Raw genomic sequence first — 17,239 nt, forward strand, 5'->3', positions numbered from 1 at the left:
AGCGAAATCAATGTACATTATCGTATTTTGGACATTGTTTGAAATAACGACCTTACTTCCTTAAAAAAGAATTATACAAAGTTAGTTTCTAGGCGTTTATTCATGAGAGCTCTCGCTGACTGCCGGGTCTTCGCTTACGGCCACACCGCGCTGAGAACGCCCGATCTCGTCTGATCTCGGAAGCTAAGCAACGTCGGGCCTGGTTAGTACTTGGATGGGAGACCGCCTGGGAATACCAGGTGCTGTGAGCATTTTACCAGCGAAATCAATGTACATTATCGTATTTTGGACATTGTTTGAAATAACGACCTTACTTCCTTAAAAAAGAATTATACAAAGTTAGTTTCTAGGCGTTTATTCATGAGAGCTCTCGCTGACTGCCGGGTCTTCGCTTACGGCCACACCGCGCTGAGAACGCCCGATCTCGTCTGATCTCGGAAGCTAAGCAACGTTGGGCCTGGTTAGTACTTGGATGGGAGACCGCCTGGGAATACCAGGTGCTGTGAGCATTTTACCAGCGAAATCAATGTACATTATCGTATTTTGGACATTGTTTGAAATAACGACCTTACTTCCTTAAAAAAGAATTATACAAAGTTAGTTTCTAGGCGTTTATTCATGAGAGCTCTCGCTGACTGCCGGGTCTTCGCTTACGGCCACACCGCGCTGAGAACGCCCGATCTCGTCTGATCTCGGAAGCTAAGCAACGTCGGGCCTGGTTAGTACTTGGATGGGAGACAGCCTGGGAATACCAGGTGCTGTGAGCATTTTACCAGCGAAATCAATGTAAATTATCGTATTTTGGACATTGTTTGAAATAACGACCTTACTTCCTTAAAAAAGAATTATACAAAGTTAGTTTCTAGGCGTTTATTCATGAGAGCTCTCGCTGACTGCCGGGTCTTCGCTTACGGCCACACCGCGCTGAGAACGCCCGATCTCGTCTGATCTCGGAAGCTAAGCAACGTCGGGCCTGGTTAGTACTTGGATGGGAGACCGCCTGGGAATACCAGGTGCTGTGAGCATTTTACCAGCGAAATCAATGTAAATTATCGTATTTTGGACATTGTTTGAAATAACGACCTTACTTCCTTAAAAAAGAATTATACAAAGTTAGTTTCTAGGCGTTTATTCATGAGAGCTCTCGCTGACTGCCGGGTCTTCGCTTACGGCCACACCGCGCTGAGAACGCCCGATCTCGTCTGATCTCGGAAGCTAAGCAACGTCGGGCCTGGTTAGTACTTGGATGGGAGACCGCCTGGGAATACCAGGTGCTGTGAGCATTTTACCAGCGAAATCAATGTACATTATCGTATTTTGGACATTGTTTGAAATAACGACCTTACTTCCTTAAAAAAGAATTATACAAAGTTAGTTTCTAGGCGTTTATTCATGAGAGCTCTCGCTGACTGCCGGGTCTTCGCTTACGGCCACACCGTGCTGAGAACGCCCGATCTCGTCTGATCTCGGAAGCTAAGCAACGTCGGGCCTGGTTAGTACTTGGATGGGAGACCGCCTGGGAATACCAGGTGCTGTGAGCATTTTACCAGCGAAATCAATGTACATTATCGTATTTTGGACATTGTTTGAAATAACGACCTTACTTCCTTAAAAAAGAATTATACAAAGTTAGTTTCTAGGCGTTTATTCATGAGAGCTCTCGCTGACTGCCGGGTCTTCGCTTACGGCCACACCGCGCTGAGAACGCCCGATCTCGTCTGATCTCGGAAGCTAAGCAACGTCGGGCCTGGTTAGTACTTGGATGGGAGACCGCCTGGGAATACCAGGTGCTGTGAGCATTTTACCAGCGAAATCAATGTAAATTATCGTATTTTGGACATTGTTTGAAATAACGACCTTACTTCCTTAAAAAAGAATTATACAAAGTTAGTTTCTAGGCGTTTATTCATGAGAGCTCTCGCTGACTGCCGGGTCTTCGCTTACGGCCACACCGCGCTGAGAACGCCCGATCTCGTCTGATCTCGGAAGCTAAGCAACGTCGGGCCTGGTTAGTACTTGGATGGGAGACCGCCTGGGAATACCAGGTGCTGTGAGCATTTTACCAGCGAAATCAATGTAAATTATCGTATTTTGGACATTGTTTGAAATAACGACCTTACTTCCTTAAAAAAGAATTATACAAAGTTAGTTTCTAGGCGTTTATTCATGAGAGCTCTCGCTGACTGCCGGGTCTTCGCTTACGGCCACACCGCGCTGAGAACGCCCGATCTCGTCTGATCTCGGAAGCTAAGCAACGTCGGGCCTGGTTAGTACTTGGATGGGAGACCGCCTGGGAATACCAGGTGCTGTGAGCATTTTACCAGCGAAATCAATGTACATTATCGTATTTTGGACATTGTTTGAAATAACGACCTTACTTCCTTAAAAAAGAATTATACAAAGTTAGTTTCTAGGCGTTTATTCATGAGAGCTCTCGCTGACTGCCGGGTCTTCGCTTACGGCCACACCGCGCTGAGAACGCCCGATCTCGTCTGATCTCGGAAGCTAAGCAACGTCGGGCCTGGTTAGTACTTGGATGGGAGACCGCCTGGGAATACCAGGTGCTGTGAGCATTTTACCAGCGAAATCAATGTACATTATCGTATTTTGGACATTGTTTGAAATAACGACCTTACTTCCTTAAAAAAGAATTATACAAAGTTAGTTTCTAGGCGTTTATTCATGAGAGCTCTCGCTGACTGCCGGGTCTTCGCTTACGGCCACACCGCGCTGAGAACGCCCGATCTCGTCTGATCTCGTAAGCTAAGCAACGTCGGGCCTGGTTAGTACTTGGATGGGAGACCGCCTGGGAATACCAGGTGCTGTGAGCATTTTACCAGCGAAATCAATGTACATTATCGTATTTTGGACATTGTTTGAAATAACGACCTTACTTCCTTAAAAAAGAATTATACAAAGTTAGTTTCTAGGCGTTTATTCATGAGAGCTCTCGCTGACTGCCGGGTCTTCGCTTACGGCCACACCGCGCTGAGAACGCCCGATCTCGTCTGATCTCGGAAGCTAAGCAACGTCGGGCCTGGTTAGTACTTGGATGGGAGACCGCCTGGGAATACCAGGTGCTGTGAGCATTTTACCAGCGAAATCAATGTAAATTATCGTATTTTGGACATTGTTTGAAATAACGACCTTACTTCCTTAAAAAAGAATTATACAAAGTTAGTTTCTAGGCGTTTATTCATGAGAGCTCTCGCTGACTGCCGGGTCTTCGCTTACGGCCACACCGCGCTGAGAACGCCCGATCTCGTCTGATCTCGGAAGCTAAGCAACGTCGGGCCTGGTTAGTACTTGGATGGGAGACCGCCTGGGAATACCAGGTGCTGTGAGCATTTTACCAGCGAAATCAATGTAAATTATCGTATTTTGGACATTGTTTGAAATAACGACCTTACTTCCTTAAAAAAGAATTATACAAAGTTAGTTTCTAGGCGTTTATTCATGAGAGCTCTCGCTGACTGCCGGGTCTTCGCTTACGGCCACACCGCGCTGAGAACGCCCGATCTCGTCTGATCTCGGAAGCTAAGCAACGTCGGGCCTGGTTAGTACTTGGATGGGAGACCGCCTGGGAATACCAGGTGCTGTGAGCATTTTACCAGCGAAATCAATGTACATTATCGTATTTTGGACATTGTTTGAAATAACGACCTTACTTCCTTAAAAAAGAATTATACAAAGTTAGTTTCTAGGCGTTTATTCATGAGAGCTCTCGCTGACTGCCGGGTCTTCGCTTACGGCCACACCGCGCTGAGAACGCCCGATCTCGTCTGATCTCGGAAGCTAAGCAACGTCGGGCCTGGTTAGTACTTGGATGGGAGACCGCCTGGGAATACCAGGTGCTGTGAGCATTTTACCAGCGAAATCAATGTACATTATCGTATTTTGGACATTGTTTGAAATAACGACCTTACTTCCTTAAAAAAGAATTATACAAAGTTAGTTTCTAGGCGTTTATTCATGAGAGCTCTCGCTGACTGCCGGGTCTTCGCTTACGGCCACACCGCGCTGAGAACGCCCGATCTCGTCTGATCTCGTAAGCTAAGCAACGTCGGGCCTGGTTAGTACTTGGATGGGAGACCGCCTGGGAATACCAGGTGCTGTGAGCATTTTACCAGCGAAATCAATGTACATTATCGTATTTTGGACATTGTTTGAAATAACGACCTTACTTCCTTAAAAAAGAATTATACAAAGTTAGTTTCTAGGCGTTTATTCATGAGAGCTCTCGCTGACTGCCGGGTCTTCGCTTACGGCCACACCGCGCTGAGAACGCCCGATCTGGTCTGATCTCGGAAGCTAAGCAACGTCGGGCCTGGTTAGTACTTGGATGGGAGACCGCCTGGGAATACCAGGTGCTGTGAGCATTTTACCAGCGAAATCAATGTACATTATCGTATTTTGGACATTGTTTGAAATAACGACCTTACTTCCTTAAAAAAGAATTATACAAAGTTAGTTTCTAGGCGTTTATTCATGAGAGCTCTCGCTGACTGCCGGGTCTTCGCTTACGGCCACACCGCGCTGAGAACGCCCGATCTCGTCTGATCTCGGAAGCTAAGCAACGTCGGGCCTGGTTAGTACTTGGATGGGAGACCGCCTGGGAATACCAGGTGCTGTGAGCATTTTACCAGCGAAATCAATGTACATTATCGTATTTTGGACATTGTTTGAAATAACGACCTTACTTCCTTAAAAAAGAATTATACAAAGTTAGTTTCTAGGCGTTTATTCATGAGAGCTCTCGCTGACTGCCGGGTCTTCGCTTACGGCCACACCGCGCTGAGAACGCCCGATCTCGTCTGATCTCGGAAGCTAAGCAACGTCGGGCCTGGTTAGTACTTGGATGGGAGACCGCCTGGGAATACCAGGTGCTGTGAGCATTTTACCAGCGAAATCAATGTAAATTATCGTATTTTGGACATTGTTTGAAATAACGACCTTACTTCCTTAAAAAAGAATTATACAAAGTTAGTTTCTAGGCGTTTATTCATGAGAGCTCTCGCTGACTGCCGGGTCTTCGCTTACGGCCACACCGCGCTGAGAACGCCCGATCTCGTCTGATCTCGGAAGCTAAGCAACGTCGGGCCTGGTTAGTACTTGGATGGGAGACCGCCTGGGAATACCAGGTGCTGTGAGCATTTTACCAGCGAAATCAATGTAAATTATCGTATTTTGGACATTGTTTGAAATAACGACCTTACTTCCTTAAAAAAGAATTATACAAAGTTAGTTTCTAGGCGTTTATTCATGAGAGCTCTCGCTGACTGCCGGGTCTTCGCTTACGGCCACACCGCGCTGAGAACGCCCGATCTCGTCTGATCTCGGAAGCTAAGCAACGTCGGGCCTGGTTAGTACTTGGATGGGAGACCGCCTGGGAATACCAGGTGCTGTGAGCATTTTACCAGCGAAATCAATGTACATTATCGTATTTTGGACATTGTTTGAAATAACGACCTTACTTCCTTAAAAAAGAATTATACAAAGTTAGTTTCTAGGCGTTTATTCATGAGAGCTCTCGCTGACTGCCGGGTCTTCGCTTACGGCCACACCGCGCTGAGAACGCCCGATCTCGTCTGATCTCGGAAGCTAAGCAACGTCGGGCCTGGTTAGTACTTGGATGGGAGACCGCCTGGGAATACCAGGTGCTGTGAGCATTTTACCAGCGAAATCAATGTAAATTATCGTATTTTGGACATTGTTTGAAATAACGACCTTACTTCCTTAAAAAAGAATTATACAAAGTTAGTTTCTAGGCGTTTATTCATGAGAGCTCTCGCTGACTGCCGGGTCTTCGCTTACGGCCACACCGCGCTGAGAACGCCCGATCTCGTCTGATCTCGGAAGCTAAGCAACGTCGGGCCTGGTTAGTACTTGGATGGGAGACCGCCTGGGAATACCAGGTGCTGTGAGCATTTTACCAGCGAAATCAATGTAAATTATCGTATTTTGGACATTGTTTGAAATAACGACCTTACTTCCTTAAAAAAGAATTATACAAAGTTAGTTTCTAGGCGTTTATTCATGAGAGCTCTCGCTGACTGCCGGGTCTTCGCTTACGGCCACACCGCGCTGAGAACGCCCGATCTCGTCTGATCTCGGAAGCTAAGCAACGTCGGGCCTGGTTAGTACTTGGATGGGAGACCGCCTGGGAATACCAGGTGCTGTGAGCATTTTACCAGCGAAATCAATGTAAATTATCGTATTTTGGACATTGTTTGAAATAACGACCTTACTTCCTTAAAAAAGAATTATACAAAGTTAGTTTCTAGGCGTTTATTCATGAGAGCTCTCGCTGACTGCCGGGTCTTCGCTTACGGCCACACCGCGCTGAGAACGCCCGATCTCGTCTGATCTCGGAAGCTAAGCAACGTCGGGCCTGGTTAGTACTTGGATGGGAGACCGCCTGGGAATACCAGGTGCTGTGAGCATTTTACCAGCGAAATCAATGTAAATTATCGTATTTTGGACATTGTTTGAAATAACGACCTTACTTCCTTAAAAAAGAATTATACAAAGTTAGTTTCTAGGCGTTTATTCATGAGAGCTCTCGCTGACTGCCGGGTCTTCGCTTACGGCCACACCGCGCTGAGAACGCCCGATCTCGTCTGATCTCGGAAGCTAAGCAACGTCGGGCCTGGTTAGTACTTGGATGGGAGACCGCCTGGGAATACCAGGTGCTGTGAGCATTTTACCAGCGAAATCAATGTACATTATCGTATTTTGGACATTGTTTGAAATAACGACCTTACTTCCTTAAAAAAGAATTATACAAAGTTAGTTTCTAGGCGTTTATTCATGAGAGCTCTCGCTGACTGCCGGGTCTTCGCTTACGGCCACACCGCGCTGAGAACGCCCGATCTCGTCTGATCTCGGAAGCTAAGCAACGTCGGGCCTGGTTAGTACTTGGATGGGAGACCGCCTGGGAATACCAGGTGCTGTGAGCATTTTACCAGCGAAATCAATGTACATTATCGTATTTTGGACATTGTTTGAAATAACGACCTTACTTCCTTAAAAAAGAATTATACAAAGTTAGTTTCTAGGCGTTTATTCATGAGAGCTCTCGCTGACTGCCGGGTCTTCGCTTACGGCCACACCGCGCTGAGAACGCCCGATCTCGTCTGATCTCGGAAGCTAAGCAACGTCGGGCCTGGTTAGTACTTGGATGGGAGACCGCCTGGGAATACCAGGTGCTGTGAGCATTTTACCAGCGAAATCAATGTAAATTATCGTATTTTGGACATTGTTTGAAATAACGACCTTACTTCCTTAAAAAAGAATTATACAAAGTTAGTTTCTAGGCGTTTATTCATGAGAGCTCTCGCTGACTGCCGGGTCTTCGCTTACGGCCACACCGCGCTGAGAACGCCCGATCTCGTCTGATCTCGTAAGCTAAGCAACGTCGGGCCTGGTTAGTACTTGGATGGGAGACCGCCTGGGAATACCAGGTGCTGTGAGCATTTTACCAGCGAAATCAATGTACATTATCGTATTTTGGACATTGTTTGAAATAACGACCTTACTTCCTTAAAAAAGAATTATACAAAGTTAGTTTCTAGGCGTTTATTCATGAGAGCTCTCGCTGACTGCCGGGTCTTCGCTTACGGCCACACCGCGCTGAGAACGCCCGATCTGGTCTGATCTCGGAAGCTAAGCAACGTCGGGCCTGGTTAGTACTTGGATGGGAGACCGCCTGGGAATACCAGGTGCTGTGAGCATTTTACCAGCGAAATCAATGTACATTATCGTATTTTGGACATTGTTTGAAATAACGACCTTACTTCCTTAAAAAAGAATTATACAAAGTTAGTTTCTAGGCGTTTATTCATGAGAGCTCTCGCTGACTGCCGGGTCTTCGCTTACGGCCACACCGCGCTGAGAACGCCCGATCTCGTCTGATCTCGGAAGCTAAGCAACGTCGGGCCTGGTTAGTACTTGGATGGGAGACCGCCTGGGAATACCAGGTGCTGTGAGCATTTTACCAGCGAAATCAATGTACATTATCGTATTTTGGACATTGTTTGAAATAACGACCTTACTTCCTTAAAAAAGAATTATACAAAGTTAGTTTCTAGGCGTTTATTCATGAGAGCTCTCGCTGACTGCCGGGTCTTCGCTTACGGCCACACCGCGCTGAGAACGCCCGATCTCGTCTGATCTCGGAAGCTAAGCAACGTCGGGCCTGGTTAGTACTTGGATGGGAGACCGCCTGGGAATACCAGGTGCTGTGAGCATTTTACCAGCGAAATCAATGTAAATTATCGTATTTTGGACATTGTTTGAAATAACGACCTTACTTCCTTAAAAAAGAATTATACAAAGTTAGTTTCTAGGCGTTTATTCATGAGAGCTCTCGCTGACTGCCGGGTCTTCGCTTACGGCCACACCGCGCTGAGAACGCCCGATCTCGTCTGATCTCGGAAGCTAAGCAACGTCGGGCCTGGTTAGTACTTGGATGGGAGACCGCCTGGGAATACCAGGTGCTGTGAGCATTTTACCAGCGAAATCAATGTAAATTATCGTATTTTGGACATTGTTTGAAATAACGACCTTACTTCCTTAAAAAAGAATTATACAAAGTTAGTTTCTAGGCGTTTATTCATGAGAGCTCTCGCTGACTGCCGGGTCTTCGCTTACGGCCACACCGCGCTGAGAACGCCCGATCTCGTCTGATCTCGGAAGCTAAGCAACGTCGGGCCTGGTTAGTACTTGGATGGGAGACCGCCTGGGAATACCAGGTGCTGTGAGCATTTTACCAGCGAAATCAATGTACATTATCGTATTTTGGACATTGTTTGAAATAACGACCTTACTTCCTTAAAAAAGAATTATACAAAGTTAGTTTCTAGGCGTTTATTCATGAGAGCTCTCGCTGACTGCCGGGTCTTCGCTTACGGCCACACCGCGCTGAGAACGCCCGATCTCGTCTGATCTCGGAAGCTAAGCAACGTCGGGCCTGGTTAGTACTTGGATGGGAGACCGCCTGGGAATACCAGGTGCTGTGAGCATTTTACCAGCGAAATCAATGTAAATTATCGTATTTTGGACATTGTTTGAAATAACGACCTTACTTCCTTAAAAAAGAATTATACAAAGTTAGTTTCTAGGCGTTTATTCATGAGAGCTCTCGCTGACTGCCGGGTCTTCGCTTACGGCCACACCGCGCTGAGAACGCCCGATCTCGTCTGATCTCGGAAGCTAAGCAACGTCGGGCCTGGTTAGTACTTGGATGGGAGACCGCCTGGGAATACCAGGTGCTGTGAGCATTTTACCAGCGAAATCAATGTAAATTATCGTATTTTGGACATTGTTTGAAATAACGACCTTACTTCCTTAAAAAAGAATTATACAAAGTTAGTTTCTAGGCGTTTATTCATGAGAGCTCTCGCTGACTGCCGGGTCTTCGCTTACGGCCACACCGCGCTGAGAACGCCCGATCTCGTCTGATCTCGGAAGCTAAGCAACGTCGGGCCTGGTTAGTACTTGGATGGGAGACCGCCTGGGAATACCAGGTGCTGTGAGCATTTTACCAGCGAAATCAATGTAAATTATCGTATTTTGGACATTGTTTGAAATAACGACCTTACTTCCTTAAAAAAGAATTATACAAAGTTAGTTTCTAGGCGTTTATTCATGAGAGCTCTCGCTGACTGCCGGGTCTTCGCTTACGGCCACACCGCGCTGAGAACGCCCGATCTCGTCTGATCTCGGAAGCTAAGCAACGTCGGGCCTGGTTAGTACTTGGATGGGAGACCGCCTGGGAATACCAGGTGCTGTGAGCATTTTACCAGCGAAATCAATGTAAATTATCGTATTTTGGACATTGTTTGAAATAACGACCTTACTTCCTTAAAAAAGAATTATACAAAGTTAGTTTCTAGGCGTTTATTCATGAGAGCTCTCGCTGACTGCCGGGTCTTCGCTTACGGCCACACCGCGCTGAGAACGCCCGATCTCGTCTGATCTCGGAAGCTAAGCAACGTCGGGCCTGGTTAGTACTTGGATGGGAGACCGCCTGGGAATACCAGGTGCTGTGAGCATTTTACCAGCGAAATCAATGTACATTATCGTATTTTGGACATTGTTTGAAATAACGACCTTACTTCCTTAAAAAAGAATTATACAAAGTTAGTTTCTAGGCGTTTATTCATGAGAGCTCTCGCTGACTGCCGGGTCTTCGCTTACGGCCACACCGCGCTGAGAACGCCCGATCTCGTCTGATCTCGGAAGCTAAGCAACGTCGGGCCTGGTTAGTACTTGGATGGGAGACCGCCTGGGAATACCAGGTGCTGTGAGCATTTTACCAGCGAAATCAATGTACATTATCGTATTTTGGACATTGTTTGAAATAACGACCTTACTTCCTTAAAAAAGAATTATACAAAGTTAGTTTCTAGGCGTTTATTCATGAGAGCTCTCGCTGACTGCCGGGTCTTCGCTTACGGCCACACCGCGCTGAGAACGCCCGATCTCGTCTGATCTCGGAAGCTAAGCAACGTCGGGCCTGGTTAGTACTTGGATGGGAGACCGCCTGGGAATACCAGGTGCTGTGAGCATTTTACCAGCGAAATCAATGTACATTATCGTATTTTGGACATTGTTTGAAATAACGACCTTACTTCCTTAAAAAAGAATTATACAAAGTTAGTTTCTAGGCGTTTATTCATGAGAGCTCTCGCTGACTGCCGGGTCTTCGCTTACGGCCACACCGCGCTGAGAACGCCCGATCTCGTCTGATCTCGGAAGCTAAGCAACGTCGGGCCTGGTTAGTACTTGGATGGGAGACCGCCTGGGAATACCAGGTGCTGTGAGCATTTTACCAGCGAAATCAATGTAAATTATCGTATTTTGGACATTGTTTGAAATAACGACCTTACTTCCTTAAAAAAGAATTATACAAAGTTAGTTTCTAGGCGTTTATTCATGAGAGCTCTCGCTGACTGCCGGGTCTTCGCTTACGGCCACACCGCGCTGAGAACGCCCGATCTCGTCTGATCTCGGAAGCTAAGCAACGTCGGGCCTGGTTAGTACTTGGATGGGAGACAGCCTGGGAATACCAGGTGCTGTGAGCATTTTACCAGCGAAATCAATGTAAATTATCGTATTTTGGACATTGTTTGAAATAACGACCTTACTTCCTTAAAAAAGAATTATACAAAGTTAGTTTCTAGGCGTTTATTCATGAGAGCTCTCGCTGACTGCCGGGTCTTCGCTTACGGCCACACCGCGCTGAGAACGCCCGATCTCGTCTGATCTCGGAAGCTAAGCAACGTCGGGCCTGGTTAGTACTTGGATGGGAGACCGCCTGGGAATACCAGGTGCTGTGAGCATTTTACCAGCGAAATCAATGTAAATTATCGTATTTTGGACATTGTTTGAAATAACGACCTTACTTCCTTAAAAAAGAATTATACAAAGTTAGTTTCTAGGCGTTTATTCATGAGAGCTCTCGCTGACTGCCGGGTCTTCGCTTACGGCCACACCGCGCTGAGAACGCCCGATCTCGTCTGATCTCGGAAGCTAAGCAACGTCGGGCCTGGTTAGTACTTGGATGGGAGACCGCCTGGGAATACCAGGTGCTGTGAGCATTTTACCAGCGAAATCAATGTACATTATCGTATTTTGGACATTGTTTGAAATAACGACCTTACTTCCTTAAAAAAGAATTATACAAAGTTAGTTTCTAGGCGTTTATTCATGAGAGCTCTCGCTGACTGCCGGGTCTTCGCTTACGGCCACACCGCGCTGAGAACGCCCGATCTCGTCTGATCTCGGAAGCTAAGCAACGTCGGGCCTGGTTAGTACTTGGATGGGAGACCGCCTGGGAATACCAGGTGCTGTGAGCATTTTACCAGCGAAATCAATGTACATTATCGTATTTTGGACATTGTTTGAAATAACGACCTTACTTCCTTAAAAAAGAATTATACAAAGTTAGTTTCTAGGCGTTTATTCATGAGAGCTCTCGCTGACTGCCGGGTCTTCGCTTACGGCCACACCGCGCTGAGAACGCCCGATCTCGTCTGATCTCGGAAGCTAAGCAACGTCGGGCCTGGTTAGTACTTGGATGGGAGACCGCCTGGGAATACCAGGTGCTGTGAGCATTTTACCAGCGAAATCAATGTAAATTATCGTATTTTGGACATTGTTTGAAATAACGACCTTACTTCCTTAAAAAAGAATTATACAAAGTTAGTTTCTAGGCGTTTATTCATGAGAGCTCTCGCTGACTGCCGGGTCTTCGCTTACGGCCACACCGCGCTGAGAACGCCCGATCTCGTCTGATCTCGGAAGCTAAGCAACGTCGGGCCTGGTTAGTACTTGGATGGGAGACCGCCTGGGAATACCAGGTGCTGTGAGCATTTTACCAGCGAAATCAATGTAAATTATCGTATTTTGGACATTGTTTGAAATAACGACCTTACTTCCTTAAAAAAGAATTATACAAAGTTAGTTTCTAGGCGTTTATTCATGAGAGCTCTCGCTGACTGCCGGGTCTTCGCTTACGGCCACACCGCGCTGAGAACGCCCGATCTCGTCTGATCTCGGAAGCTAAGCAACGTCGGGCCTGGTTAGTACTTGGATGGGAGACCGCCTGGGAATACCAGGTGCTGTGAGCATTTTACCAGCGAAATCAATGTACATTATCGTATTTTGGACATTGTTTGAAATAACGACCTTACTTCCTTAAAAAAGAATTATACAAAGTTAGTTTCTAGGCGTTTATTCATGAGAGCTCTCGCTGACTGCCGGGTCTTCGCTTACGGCCACACCGCGCTGAGAACGCCCGATCTCGTCTGATCTCGGAAGCTAAGTAACGTCGGGCCTGGTTAGTACTTGGATGGGAGACCGCCTGGGAATACCAGGTGCTGTGAGCATTTTACCAGCGAAATCAATGTAAATTATCGTATTTTGGACATTGTTTGAAATAACGACCTTACTTCCTTAAAAAAGAATTATACAAAGTTAGTTTCTAGGCGTTTATTCATGAGAGCTCTCGCTGACTGCCGGGTCTTCGCTTACGGCCACACCGCGCTGAGAACGCCCGATCTCGTCTGATCTCGTAAGCTAAGCAACGTCGGGCCTGGTTAGTACTTGGATGGGAGACCGCCTGGGAATACCAGGTGCTGTGAGCATTTTACCAGCGAAATCAATGTACATTATCGTATTTTGGACATTGTTTGAAATAACGACCTTACTTCCTTAAAAAAGAATTATACAAAGTTAGTTTCTAGGCGTTTATTCATGAGAGCTCTCGCTGACTGCCAGGTCTTCGCTTACGGCCACACCGCGCTGAGAACGCCCGATCTCGTCTGATCTCGGAAGCTAAGCAACGTCGGGCCTGGTTAGTACTTGGATGGGAGACCGCCTGGGAATACCAGGTGCTGTGAGCATTTTACCAGCGAAATCAATGTACATTATCGTATTTTGGACATTGTTTGAAATAACGACCTTACTTCCTTAAAAAAGAATTATACAAAGTTAGTTTCTAGGCGTTTATTCATGAGAGCTCTCGCTGACTGCCGGGTCTTCGCTTACGGCCACACCGCGCTGAGAACGCCCGATCTCGTCTGATCTCGGAAGCTAAGCAACGTCGGGCCTGGTTAGTACTTGGATGGGAGACCGCCTGGGAATACCAGGTGCTGTGAGCATTTTACCAGCGAAATCAATGTACATTATCGTATTTTGGACATTGTTTGAAATAACGACCTTACTTCCTTAAAAAAGAATTATACAAAGTTAGTTTCTAGGCGTTTATTCATGAGAGCTCTCGCTGACTGCCGGGTCTTCGCTTACGGCCACACCGCGCTGAGAACGCCCGATCTCGTCTGATCTCGGAAGCTAAGCAACGTCGGGCCTGGTTAGTACTTGGATGGGAGACCGCCTGGGAATACCAGGTGCTGTGAGCATTTTACCAGCGAAATCAATGTACATTATCGTATTTTGGACATTGTTTGAAATAACGACCTTACTTCCTTAAAAAAGAATTATACAAAGTTAGTTTCTAGGCGTTTATTCATGAGAGCTCTCGCTGACTGCCGGGTCTTCGCTTACGGCCACACCGCGCTGAGAACGCCCGATCTCGTCTGATCTCGGAAGCTAAGCAACGTCGGGCCTGGTTAGTACTTGGATGGGAGACCGCCTGGGAATACCAGGTGCTGTGAGCATTTTACCAGCGAAATCAATGTAAATTATCGTATTTTGGACATTGTTTGAAATAACGACCTTACTTCCTTAAAAAAGAATTATACAAAGTTAGTTTCTAGGCGTTTATTCATGAGAGCTCTCGCTGACTGCCGGGTCTTCGCTTACGGCCACACCGCGCTGAGAACGCCCGATCTCGTCTGATCTCGGAAGCTAAGCAACGTCGGGCCTGGTTAGTACTTGGATGGGAGACCGCCTGGGAATACCAGGTGCTGTGAGCATTTTACCAGCGAAATCAATGTAAATTATCGTATTTTGGACATTGTTTGAAATAACGACCTTACTTCCTTAAAAAAGAATTATACAAAGTTAGTTTCTAGGCGTTTATTCATGAGAGCTCTCGCTGACTGCCGGGTCTTCGCTTACGGCCACACCGCGCTGAGAACGCCCGATCTCGTCTGATCTCGGAAGCTAAGCAACGTCGGGCCTGGTTAGTACTTGGATGGGAGACCGCCTGGGAATACCAGGTGCTGTGAGCATTTTACCAGCGAAATCAATGTACATTATCGTATTTTGGACATTGTTTGAAATAACGACCTTACTTCCTTAAAAAAGAATTATACAAAGTTAGTTTCTAGGCGTTTATTCATGAGAGCTCTCGCTGACTGCCGGGTCTTCGCTTACGGCCACACCGCGCTGAGAACGCCCGATCTCGTCTGATCTCGGAAGCTAAGCAACGTCGGGCCTGGTTAGTACTTGGATGGGAGACCGCCTGGGAATACCAGGTGCTGTGAGCATTTTACCAGCGAAATCAATGTACATTATCGTATTTTGGACATTGTTTGAAATAACGACCTTACTTCCTTAAAAAAGAATTATACAAAGTTAGTTTCTAGGCGTTTATTCATGAGAGCTCTCGCTGACTGCCGGGTCTTCGCTTACGGCCACACCGCGCTGAGAACGCCCGATCTCGTCTGATCTCGGAAGCTAAGCAACGTCGGGCCTGGTTAGTACTTGGATGGGAGACCGCCTGGGAATACCAGGTGCTGTGAGCATTTTACCAGCGAAATCAATGTAAATTATCGTATTTTGGACATTGTTTGAAATAACGACCTTACTTCCTTAAAAAAGAATTATACAAAGTTAGTTTCTAGGCGTTTATTCATGAGAGCTCTCGCTGACTGCCGGGTCTTCGCTTACGGCCACACCGCGCTGAGAACGCCCGATCTCGTCTGATCTCGGAAGCTAAGCAACGTCGGGCCTGGTTAGTACTTGGATGGGAGACCGCCTGGGAATACCAGGTGCTGTGAGCATTTTACCAGCGAAATCAATGTACATTATCGTATTTTGGACATTGTTTGAAATAACGACCTTACTTCCTTAAAAAAGAATTATACAAAGTTAGTTTCTAGGCGTTTATTCATGAGAGCTCTCGCTGACTGCCGGGTCTTCGCTTACGGCCACACCGCGCTGAGAACGCCCGATCTCGTCTGATCTCGGAAGCTAAGCAACGTCGGGCCTGGTTAGTACTTGGATGGGAGACCGCCTGGGAATACCAGGTGCTGTGAGCATTTTACCAGCGAAATCAATGTAAATTATCGTATTTTGGACATTGTTTGAAATAACGACCTTACTTCCTTAAAAAAGAATTATACAAAGTTAGTTTCTAGGCGTTTATTCATGAGAGCTCTCGCTGACTGCCGGGTCTTCGCTTACGGCCACACCGCGCTGAGAACGCCCGATCTCGTCTGATCTCGGAAGCTAAGCAACGTCGGGCCTGGTTAGTACTTGGATGGGAGACCGCCTGGGAATACCAGGTGCTGTGAGCATTTTACCAGCGAAATCAATGTACATTATCGTATTTTGGACATTGTTTGAAATAACGACCTTACTTCCTTAAAAAAGAATTATACAAAGTTAGTTTCTAGGCGTTTATTCATGAGAGCTCTCGCTGACTGCCGGGTCTTCGCTTACGGCCACACCGCGCTGAGAACGCCCGATCTCGTCTGATCTCGGAAGCTAAGCAACGTCGGGCCTGGTTAGTACTTGGATGGGAGACCGCCTGGGAATACCAGGTGCTGTGAGCATTTTACCAGCGAAATCAATGTAAATTATCGTATTTTGGACATTGTTTGAAATAACGACCTTACTTCCTTAAAAAAGAATTATACAAAGTTAGTTTCTAGGCGTTTATTCATGAGAGCTCTCGCTGACTGCCGGGTCTTCGCTTACGGCCACACCGCGAGAACGCCAGATCTCGTGAGACCGGAAGTGATTGGAGACGCGCGAAGCTGCGAATTGTTTGGTCAGCTGCGTTTGTTTTTGCGGAAAAAGTTGGGAAATCGCAAAACTTTCAATAAATACATATTGCCTACGGTTGGTTCGCTCCCCCCCGACAGCTTTGCTGTTTGGGGGAACAAAAGCGAAGAAAATGGAGACGGATAAATCGAAGACGGCAGCAAGAAAAAATACGAACACGAAGGAAGGAAAGACGGAGACACCGGTGAGAATATTTGACAAAGCTCTTACCTTGAGTGTTGAAATAGAAGGAGAAGAGATGATATCCATGATGGAATTATTAAGAGCAACGAGAGATGTATGTGGGAACGTGATCGGGTGTCGTTTTAAAGCGGCGAAAAAGTATGAAATAACGATGAATAATGTGAAAGGGAAAGAAAGGCTGATGGACGGTTTTAAAATTAAAAACTGTAGAATCATGGCCAGGGAGATAGTCAACGATGAGTTGATGGTCTCCTTCCTAAATCTGCCCACTTACATCGAAGACAAAGAAATCGTAAACAAGTTAACCGAATGGGGAGTAAGGGCGCTATCGCCGATTAAGAGAAGGATGTGGCCGGGAACGGATATCGCGGACGGCACAAGATTTCTGCGAGTAAAATTCAATGAGTCGGTAAAATCACTGCCGTACTCAACAAAGTTTGAGACCATGGAAGGGCTACAGTTCTTCCGAGTTATACACGACAGGCAGCTAAAGGTGTGCAGGCTATGTGTGCAGCCGGGGCACATACTGAGAGAATGTCCGGATTTTAAATGCTTTAAATGTGGAAGACAGGGACAC

General features: G+C 46.5%; 63 non-coding genes across 63 annotated transcripts; all 63 read left to right on the top strand.

Moving 5' to 3' along the window:
• The first annotated feature begins 132 nt into the window (after positions 1 to 132).
• LOC133120904 (5S ribosomal RNA) lies at positions 133 to 251 on the top strand. Its single transcript, XR_009707723.1, has one exon. It is a non-coding gene; the product is annotated as a 5S ribosomal RNA (ribosomal RNA).
• Positions 252 to 390: 139 nt separating this feature from the next.
• Positions 391 to 509, top strand: LOC133120644 (5S ribosomal RNA). The gene has a single exon (XR_009707480.1). It is a non-coding gene; the product is annotated as a 5S ribosomal RNA (ribosomal RNA).
• A 139-nt stretch (positions 510 to 648) lies between these two features.
• LOC133120653 (5S ribosomal RNA) lies at positions 649 to 767 on the top strand. The gene has a single exon (XR_009707489.1). It is a non-coding gene; the product is annotated as a 5S ribosomal RNA (ribosomal RNA).
• A 139-nt stretch (positions 768 to 906) lies between these two features.
• On the top strand, positions 907 to 1,025 carry LOC133120905 (5S ribosomal RNA). Its single transcript, XR_009707724.1, has one exon. It is a non-coding gene; the product is annotated as a 5S ribosomal RNA (ribosomal RNA).
• Positions 1,026 to 1,164: 139 nt separating this feature from the next.
• LOC133120906 (5S ribosomal RNA) lies at positions 1,165 to 1,283 on the top strand. The gene has a single exon (XR_009707725.1). It is a non-coding gene; the product is annotated as a 5S ribosomal RNA (ribosomal RNA).
• A 139-nt stretch (positions 1,284 to 1,422) lies between these two features.
• LOC133121076 (5S ribosomal RNA) lies at positions 1,423 to 1,541 on the top strand. Its single transcript, XR_009707886.1, has one exon. It is a non-coding gene; the product is annotated as a 5S ribosomal RNA (ribosomal RNA).
• A 139-nt stretch (positions 1,542 to 1,680) lies between these two features.
• LOC133120907 (5S ribosomal RNA) lies at positions 1,681 to 1,799 on the top strand. Its single transcript, XR_009707726.1, has one exon. It is a non-coding gene; the product is annotated as a 5S ribosomal RNA (ribosomal RNA).
• Positions 1,800 to 1,938: 139 nt separating this feature from the next.
• LOC133120908 (5S ribosomal RNA) lies at positions 1,939 to 2,057 on the top strand. Its single transcript, XR_009707727.1, has one exon. It is a non-coding gene; the product is annotated as a 5S ribosomal RNA (ribosomal RNA).
• A 139-nt stretch (positions 2,058 to 2,196) lies between these two features.
• On the top strand, positions 2,197 to 2,315 carry LOC133120909 (5S ribosomal RNA). Its single transcript, XR_009707728.1, has one exon. It is a non-coding gene; the product is annotated as a 5S ribosomal RNA (ribosomal RNA).
• A 139-nt stretch (positions 2,316 to 2,454) lies between these two features.
• On the top strand, positions 2,455 to 2,573 carry LOC133120911 (5S ribosomal RNA). The gene has a single exon (XR_009707729.1). It is a non-coding gene; the product is annotated as a 5S ribosomal RNA (ribosomal RNA).
• A 139-nt stretch (positions 2,574 to 2,712) lies between these two features.
• LOC133121139 (5S ribosomal RNA) lies at positions 2,713 to 2,831 on the top strand. The gene has a single exon (XR_009707945.1). It is a non-coding gene; the product is annotated as a 5S ribosomal RNA (ribosomal RNA).
• Positions 2,832 to 2,970: 139 nt separating this feature from the next.
• On the top strand, positions 2,971 to 3,089 carry LOC133120912 (5S ribosomal RNA). Its single transcript, XR_009707730.1, has one exon. It is a non-coding gene; the product is annotated as a 5S ribosomal RNA (ribosomal RNA).
• A 139-nt stretch (positions 3,090 to 3,228) lies between these two features.
• Positions 3,229 to 3,347, top strand: LOC133120913 (5S ribosomal RNA). The gene has a single exon (XR_009707731.1). It is a non-coding gene; the product is annotated as a 5S ribosomal RNA (ribosomal RNA).
• A 139-nt stretch (positions 3,348 to 3,486) lies between these two features.
• On the top strand, positions 3,487 to 3,605 carry LOC133120915 (5S ribosomal RNA). The gene has a single exon (XR_009707733.1). It is a non-coding gene; the product is annotated as a 5S ribosomal RNA (ribosomal RNA).
• A 139-nt stretch (positions 3,606 to 3,744) lies between these two features.
• LOC133120916 (5S ribosomal RNA) lies at positions 3,745 to 3,863 on the top strand. The gene has a single exon (XR_009707734.1). It is a non-coding gene; the product is annotated as a 5S ribosomal RNA (ribosomal RNA).
• Positions 3,864 to 4,002: 139 nt separating this feature from the next.
• Positions 4,003 to 4,121, top strand: LOC133121140 (5S ribosomal RNA). The gene has a single exon (XR_009707946.1). It is a non-coding gene; the product is annotated as a 5S ribosomal RNA (ribosomal RNA).
• Positions 4,122 to 4,260: 139 nt separating this feature from the next.
• Positions 4,261 to 4,379, top strand: LOC133121143 (5S ribosomal RNA). The gene has a single exon (XR_009707949.1). It is a non-coding gene; the product is annotated as a 5S ribosomal RNA (ribosomal RNA).
• Positions 4,380 to 4,518: 139 nt separating this feature from the next.
• On the top strand, positions 4,519 to 4,637 carry LOC133120917 (5S ribosomal RNA). The gene has a single exon (XR_009707735.1). It is a non-coding gene; the product is annotated as a 5S ribosomal RNA (ribosomal RNA).
• A 139-nt stretch (positions 4,638 to 4,776) lies between these two features.
• LOC133120918 (5S ribosomal RNA) lies at positions 4,777 to 4,895 on the top strand. The gene has a single exon (XR_009707736.1). It is a non-coding gene; the product is annotated as a 5S ribosomal RNA (ribosomal RNA).
• Positions 4,896 to 5,034: 139 nt separating this feature from the next.
• Positions 5,035 to 5,153, top strand: LOC133120919 (5S ribosomal RNA). Its single transcript, XR_009707737.1, has one exon. It is a non-coding gene; the product is annotated as a 5S ribosomal RNA (ribosomal RNA).
• A 139-nt stretch (positions 5,154 to 5,292) lies between these two features.
• On the top strand, positions 5,293 to 5,411 carry LOC133120920 (5S ribosomal RNA). The gene has a single exon (XR_009707738.1). It is a non-coding gene; the product is annotated as a 5S ribosomal RNA (ribosomal RNA).
• A 139-nt stretch (positions 5,412 to 5,550) lies between these two features.
• Positions 5,551 to 5,669, top strand: LOC133120921 (5S ribosomal RNA). The gene has a single exon (XR_009707739.1). It is a non-coding gene; the product is annotated as a 5S ribosomal RNA (ribosomal RNA).
• A 139-nt stretch (positions 5,670 to 5,808) lies between these two features.
• On the top strand, positions 5,809 to 5,927 carry LOC133120922 (5S ribosomal RNA). Its single transcript, XR_009707740.1, has one exon. It is a non-coding gene; the product is annotated as a 5S ribosomal RNA (ribosomal RNA).
• Positions 5,928 to 6,066: 139 nt separating this feature from the next.
• LOC133120923 (5S ribosomal RNA) lies at positions 6,067 to 6,185 on the top strand. Its single transcript, XR_009707741.1, has one exon. It is a non-coding gene; the product is annotated as a 5S ribosomal RNA (ribosomal RNA).
• Positions 6,186 to 6,324: 139 nt separating this feature from the next.
• Positions 6,325 to 6,443, top strand: LOC133120924 (5S ribosomal RNA). The gene has a single exon (XR_009707742.1). It is a non-coding gene; the product is annotated as a 5S ribosomal RNA (ribosomal RNA).
• A 139-nt stretch (positions 6,444 to 6,582) lies between these two features.
• On the top strand, positions 6,583 to 6,701 carry LOC133120926 (5S ribosomal RNA). The gene has a single exon (XR_009707744.1). It is a non-coding gene; the product is annotated as a 5S ribosomal RNA (ribosomal RNA).
• Positions 6,702 to 6,840: 139 nt separating this feature from the next.
• LOC133120927 (5S ribosomal RNA) lies at positions 6,841 to 6,959 on the top strand. The gene has a single exon (XR_009707745.1). It is a non-coding gene; the product is annotated as a 5S ribosomal RNA (ribosomal RNA).
• A 139-nt stretch (positions 6,960 to 7,098) lies between these two features.
• On the top strand, positions 7,099 to 7,217 carry LOC133120928 (5S ribosomal RNA). Its single transcript, XR_009707746.1, has one exon. It is a non-coding gene; the product is annotated as a 5S ribosomal RNA (ribosomal RNA).
• Positions 7,218 to 7,356: 139 nt separating this feature from the next.
• LOC133121141 (5S ribosomal RNA) lies at positions 7,357 to 7,475 on the top strand. Its single transcript, XR_009707947.1, has one exon. It is a non-coding gene; the product is annotated as a 5S ribosomal RNA (ribosomal RNA).
• Positions 7,476 to 7,614: 139 nt separating this feature from the next.
• LOC133121144 (5S ribosomal RNA) lies at positions 7,615 to 7,733 on the top strand. Its single transcript, XR_009707950.1, has one exon. It is a non-coding gene; the product is annotated as a 5S ribosomal RNA (ribosomal RNA).
• Positions 7,734 to 7,872: 139 nt separating this feature from the next.
• On the top strand, positions 7,873 to 7,991 carry LOC133120929 (5S ribosomal RNA). Its single transcript, XR_009707747.1, has one exon. It is a non-coding gene; the product is annotated as a 5S ribosomal RNA (ribosomal RNA).
• Positions 7,992 to 8,130: 139 nt separating this feature from the next.
• LOC133120930 (5S ribosomal RNA) lies at positions 8,131 to 8,249 on the top strand. Its single transcript, XR_009707748.1, has one exon. It is a non-coding gene; the product is annotated as a 5S ribosomal RNA (ribosomal RNA).
• Positions 8,250 to 8,388: 139 nt separating this feature from the next.
• On the top strand, positions 8,389 to 8,507 carry LOC133120931 (5S ribosomal RNA). Its single transcript, XR_009707749.1, has one exon. It is a non-coding gene; the product is annotated as a 5S ribosomal RNA (ribosomal RNA).
• Positions 8,508 to 8,646: 139 nt separating this feature from the next.
• Positions 8,647 to 8,765, top strand: LOC133120932 (5S ribosomal RNA). Its single transcript, XR_009707750.1, has one exon. It is a non-coding gene; the product is annotated as a 5S ribosomal RNA (ribosomal RNA).
• Positions 8,766 to 8,904: 139 nt separating this feature from the next.
• On the top strand, positions 8,905 to 9,023 carry LOC133120933 (5S ribosomal RNA). The gene has a single exon (XR_009707751.1). It is a non-coding gene; the product is annotated as a 5S ribosomal RNA (ribosomal RNA).
• Positions 9,024 to 9,162: 139 nt separating this feature from the next.
• LOC133120934 (5S ribosomal RNA) lies at positions 9,163 to 9,281 on the top strand. Its single transcript, XR_009707752.1, has one exon. It is a non-coding gene; the product is annotated as a 5S ribosomal RNA (ribosomal RNA).
• A 139-nt stretch (positions 9,282 to 9,420) lies between these two features.
• On the top strand, positions 9,421 to 9,539 carry LOC133120935 (5S ribosomal RNA). The gene has a single exon (XR_009707753.1). It is a non-coding gene; the product is annotated as a 5S ribosomal RNA (ribosomal RNA).
• A 139-nt stretch (positions 9,540 to 9,678) lies between these two features.
• LOC133120937 (5S ribosomal RNA) lies at positions 9,679 to 9,797 on the top strand. Its single transcript, XR_009707755.1, has one exon. It is a non-coding gene; the product is annotated as a 5S ribosomal RNA (ribosomal RNA).
• Positions 9,798 to 9,936: 139 nt separating this feature from the next.
• LOC133120938 (5S ribosomal RNA) lies at positions 9,937 to 10,055 on the top strand. The gene has a single exon (XR_009707756.1). It is a non-coding gene; the product is annotated as a 5S ribosomal RNA (ribosomal RNA).
• Positions 10,056 to 10,194: 139 nt separating this feature from the next.
• Positions 10,195 to 10,313, top strand: LOC133120939 (5S ribosomal RNA). The gene has a single exon (XR_009707757.1). It is a non-coding gene; the product is annotated as a 5S ribosomal RNA (ribosomal RNA).
• A 139-nt stretch (positions 10,314 to 10,452) lies between these two features.
• Positions 10,453 to 10,571, top strand: LOC133120940 (5S ribosomal RNA). The gene has a single exon (XR_009707758.1). It is a non-coding gene; the product is annotated as a 5S ribosomal RNA (ribosomal RNA).
• A 139-nt stretch (positions 10,572 to 10,710) lies between these two features.
• Positions 10,711 to 10,829, top strand: LOC133120941 (5S ribosomal RNA). The gene has a single exon (XR_009707759.1). It is a non-coding gene; the product is annotated as a 5S ribosomal RNA (ribosomal RNA).
• Positions 10,830 to 10,968: 139 nt separating this feature from the next.
• On the top strand, positions 10,969 to 11,087 carry LOC133120654 (5S ribosomal RNA). Its single transcript, XR_009707490.1, has one exon. It is a non-coding gene; the product is annotated as a 5S ribosomal RNA (ribosomal RNA).
• A 139-nt stretch (positions 11,088 to 11,226) lies between these two features.
• On the top strand, positions 11,227 to 11,345 carry LOC133120942 (5S ribosomal RNA). The gene has a single exon (XR_009707760.1). It is a non-coding gene; the product is annotated as a 5S ribosomal RNA (ribosomal RNA).
• A 139-nt stretch (positions 11,346 to 11,484) lies between these two features.
• LOC133120943 (5S ribosomal RNA) lies at positions 11,485 to 11,603 on the top strand. The gene has a single exon (XR_009707761.1). It is a non-coding gene; the product is annotated as a 5S ribosomal RNA (ribosomal RNA).
• A 139-nt stretch (positions 11,604 to 11,742) lies between these two features.
• LOC133120944 (5S ribosomal RNA) lies at positions 11,743 to 11,861 on the top strand. Its single transcript, XR_009707762.1, has one exon. It is a non-coding gene; the product is annotated as a 5S ribosomal RNA (ribosomal RNA).
• A 139-nt stretch (positions 11,862 to 12,000) lies between these two features.
• LOC133120945 (5S ribosomal RNA) lies at positions 12,001 to 12,119 on the top strand. The gene has a single exon (XR_009707763.1). It is a non-coding gene; the product is annotated as a 5S ribosomal RNA (ribosomal RNA).
• Positions 12,120 to 12,258: 139 nt separating this feature from the next.
• LOC133120946 (5S ribosomal RNA) lies at positions 12,259 to 12,377 on the top strand. Its single transcript, XR_009707764.1, has one exon. It is a non-coding gene; the product is annotated as a 5S ribosomal RNA (ribosomal RNA).
• A 139-nt stretch (positions 12,378 to 12,516) lies between these two features.
• On the top strand, positions 12,517 to 12,635 carry LOC133120948 (5S ribosomal RNA). The gene has a single exon (XR_009707766.1). It is a non-coding gene; the product is annotated as a 5S ribosomal RNA (ribosomal RNA).
• A 139-nt stretch (positions 12,636 to 12,774) lies between these two features.
• LOC133121078 (5S ribosomal RNA) lies at positions 12,775 to 12,893 on the top strand. The gene has a single exon (XR_009707888.1). It is a non-coding gene; the product is annotated as a 5S ribosomal RNA (ribosomal RNA).
• A 139-nt stretch (positions 12,894 to 13,032) lies between these two features.
• Positions 13,033 to 13,151, top strand: LOC133121142 (5S ribosomal RNA). Its single transcript, XR_009707948.1, has one exon. It is a non-coding gene; the product is annotated as a 5S ribosomal RNA (ribosomal RNA).
• Positions 13,152 to 13,290: 139 nt separating this feature from the next.
• LOC133120949 (5S ribosomal RNA) lies at positions 13,291 to 13,409 on the top strand. The gene has a single exon (XR_009707767.1). It is a non-coding gene; the product is annotated as a 5S ribosomal RNA (ribosomal RNA).
• A 139-nt stretch (positions 13,410 to 13,548) lies between these two features.
• LOC133120950 (5S ribosomal RNA) lies at positions 13,549 to 13,667 on the top strand. Its single transcript, XR_009707768.1, has one exon. It is a non-coding gene; the product is annotated as a 5S ribosomal RNA (ribosomal RNA).
• Positions 13,668 to 13,806: 139 nt separating this feature from the next.
• Positions 13,807 to 13,925, top strand: LOC133120951 (5S ribosomal RNA). Its single transcript, XR_009707769.1, has one exon. It is a non-coding gene; the product is annotated as a 5S ribosomal RNA (ribosomal RNA).
• Positions 13,926 to 14,064: 139 nt separating this feature from the next.
• On the top strand, positions 14,065 to 14,183 carry LOC133120952 (5S ribosomal RNA). Its single transcript, XR_009707770.1, has one exon. It is a non-coding gene; the product is annotated as a 5S ribosomal RNA (ribosomal RNA).
• A 139-nt stretch (positions 14,184 to 14,322) lies between these two features.
• Positions 14,323 to 14,441, top strand: LOC133120953 (5S ribosomal RNA). The gene has a single exon (XR_009707771.1). It is a non-coding gene; the product is annotated as a 5S ribosomal RNA (ribosomal RNA).
• Positions 14,442 to 14,580: 139 nt separating this feature from the next.
• On the top strand, positions 14,581 to 14,699 carry LOC133120954 (5S ribosomal RNA). The gene has a single exon (XR_009707772.1). It is a non-coding gene; the product is annotated as a 5S ribosomal RNA (ribosomal RNA).
• Positions 14,700 to 14,838: 139 nt separating this feature from the next.
• On the top strand, positions 14,839 to 14,957 carry LOC133120955 (5S ribosomal RNA). Its single transcript, XR_009707773.1, has one exon. It is a non-coding gene; the product is annotated as a 5S ribosomal RNA (ribosomal RNA).
• Positions 14,958 to 15,096: 139 nt separating this feature from the next.
• Positions 15,097 to 15,215, top strand: LOC133120957 (5S ribosomal RNA). The gene has a single exon (XR_009707774.1). It is a non-coding gene; the product is annotated as a 5S ribosomal RNA (ribosomal RNA).
• Positions 15,216 to 15,354: 139 nt separating this feature from the next.
• LOC133120958 (5S ribosomal RNA) lies at positions 15,355 to 15,473 on the top strand. The gene has a single exon (XR_009707775.1). It is a non-coding gene; the product is annotated as a 5S ribosomal RNA (ribosomal RNA).
• A 139-nt stretch (positions 15,474 to 15,612) lies between these two features.
• Positions 15,613 to 15,731, top strand: LOC133120960 (5S ribosomal RNA). Its single transcript, XR_009707777.1, has one exon. It is a non-coding gene; the product is annotated as a 5S ribosomal RNA (ribosomal RNA).
• A 139-nt stretch (positions 15,732 to 15,870) lies between these two features.
• On the top strand, positions 15,871 to 15,989 carry LOC133120961 (5S ribosomal RNA). The gene has a single exon (XR_009707778.1). It is a non-coding gene; the product is annotated as a 5S ribosomal RNA (ribosomal RNA).
• Positions 15,990 to 16,128: 139 nt separating this feature from the next.
• Positions 16,129 to 16,247, top strand: LOC133120962 (5S ribosomal RNA). Its single transcript, XR_009707779.1, has one exon. It is a non-coding gene; the product is annotated as a 5S ribosomal RNA (ribosomal RNA).
• The last annotated feature ends 992 nt before the right edge of the window (positions 16,248 to 17,239 follow it).

The sequence above is a fragment of the Conger conger genome, unplaced genomic scaffold, assembly GCF_963514075.1.
Source record: "Conger conger unplaced genomic scaffold, fConCon1.1 SCAFFOLD_79, whole genome shotgun sequence".
In the NCBI taxonomy this organism is placed as follows: domain Eukaryota; kingdom Metazoa; phylum Chordata; class Actinopteri; order Anguilliformes; family Congridae; genus Conger; species Conger conger.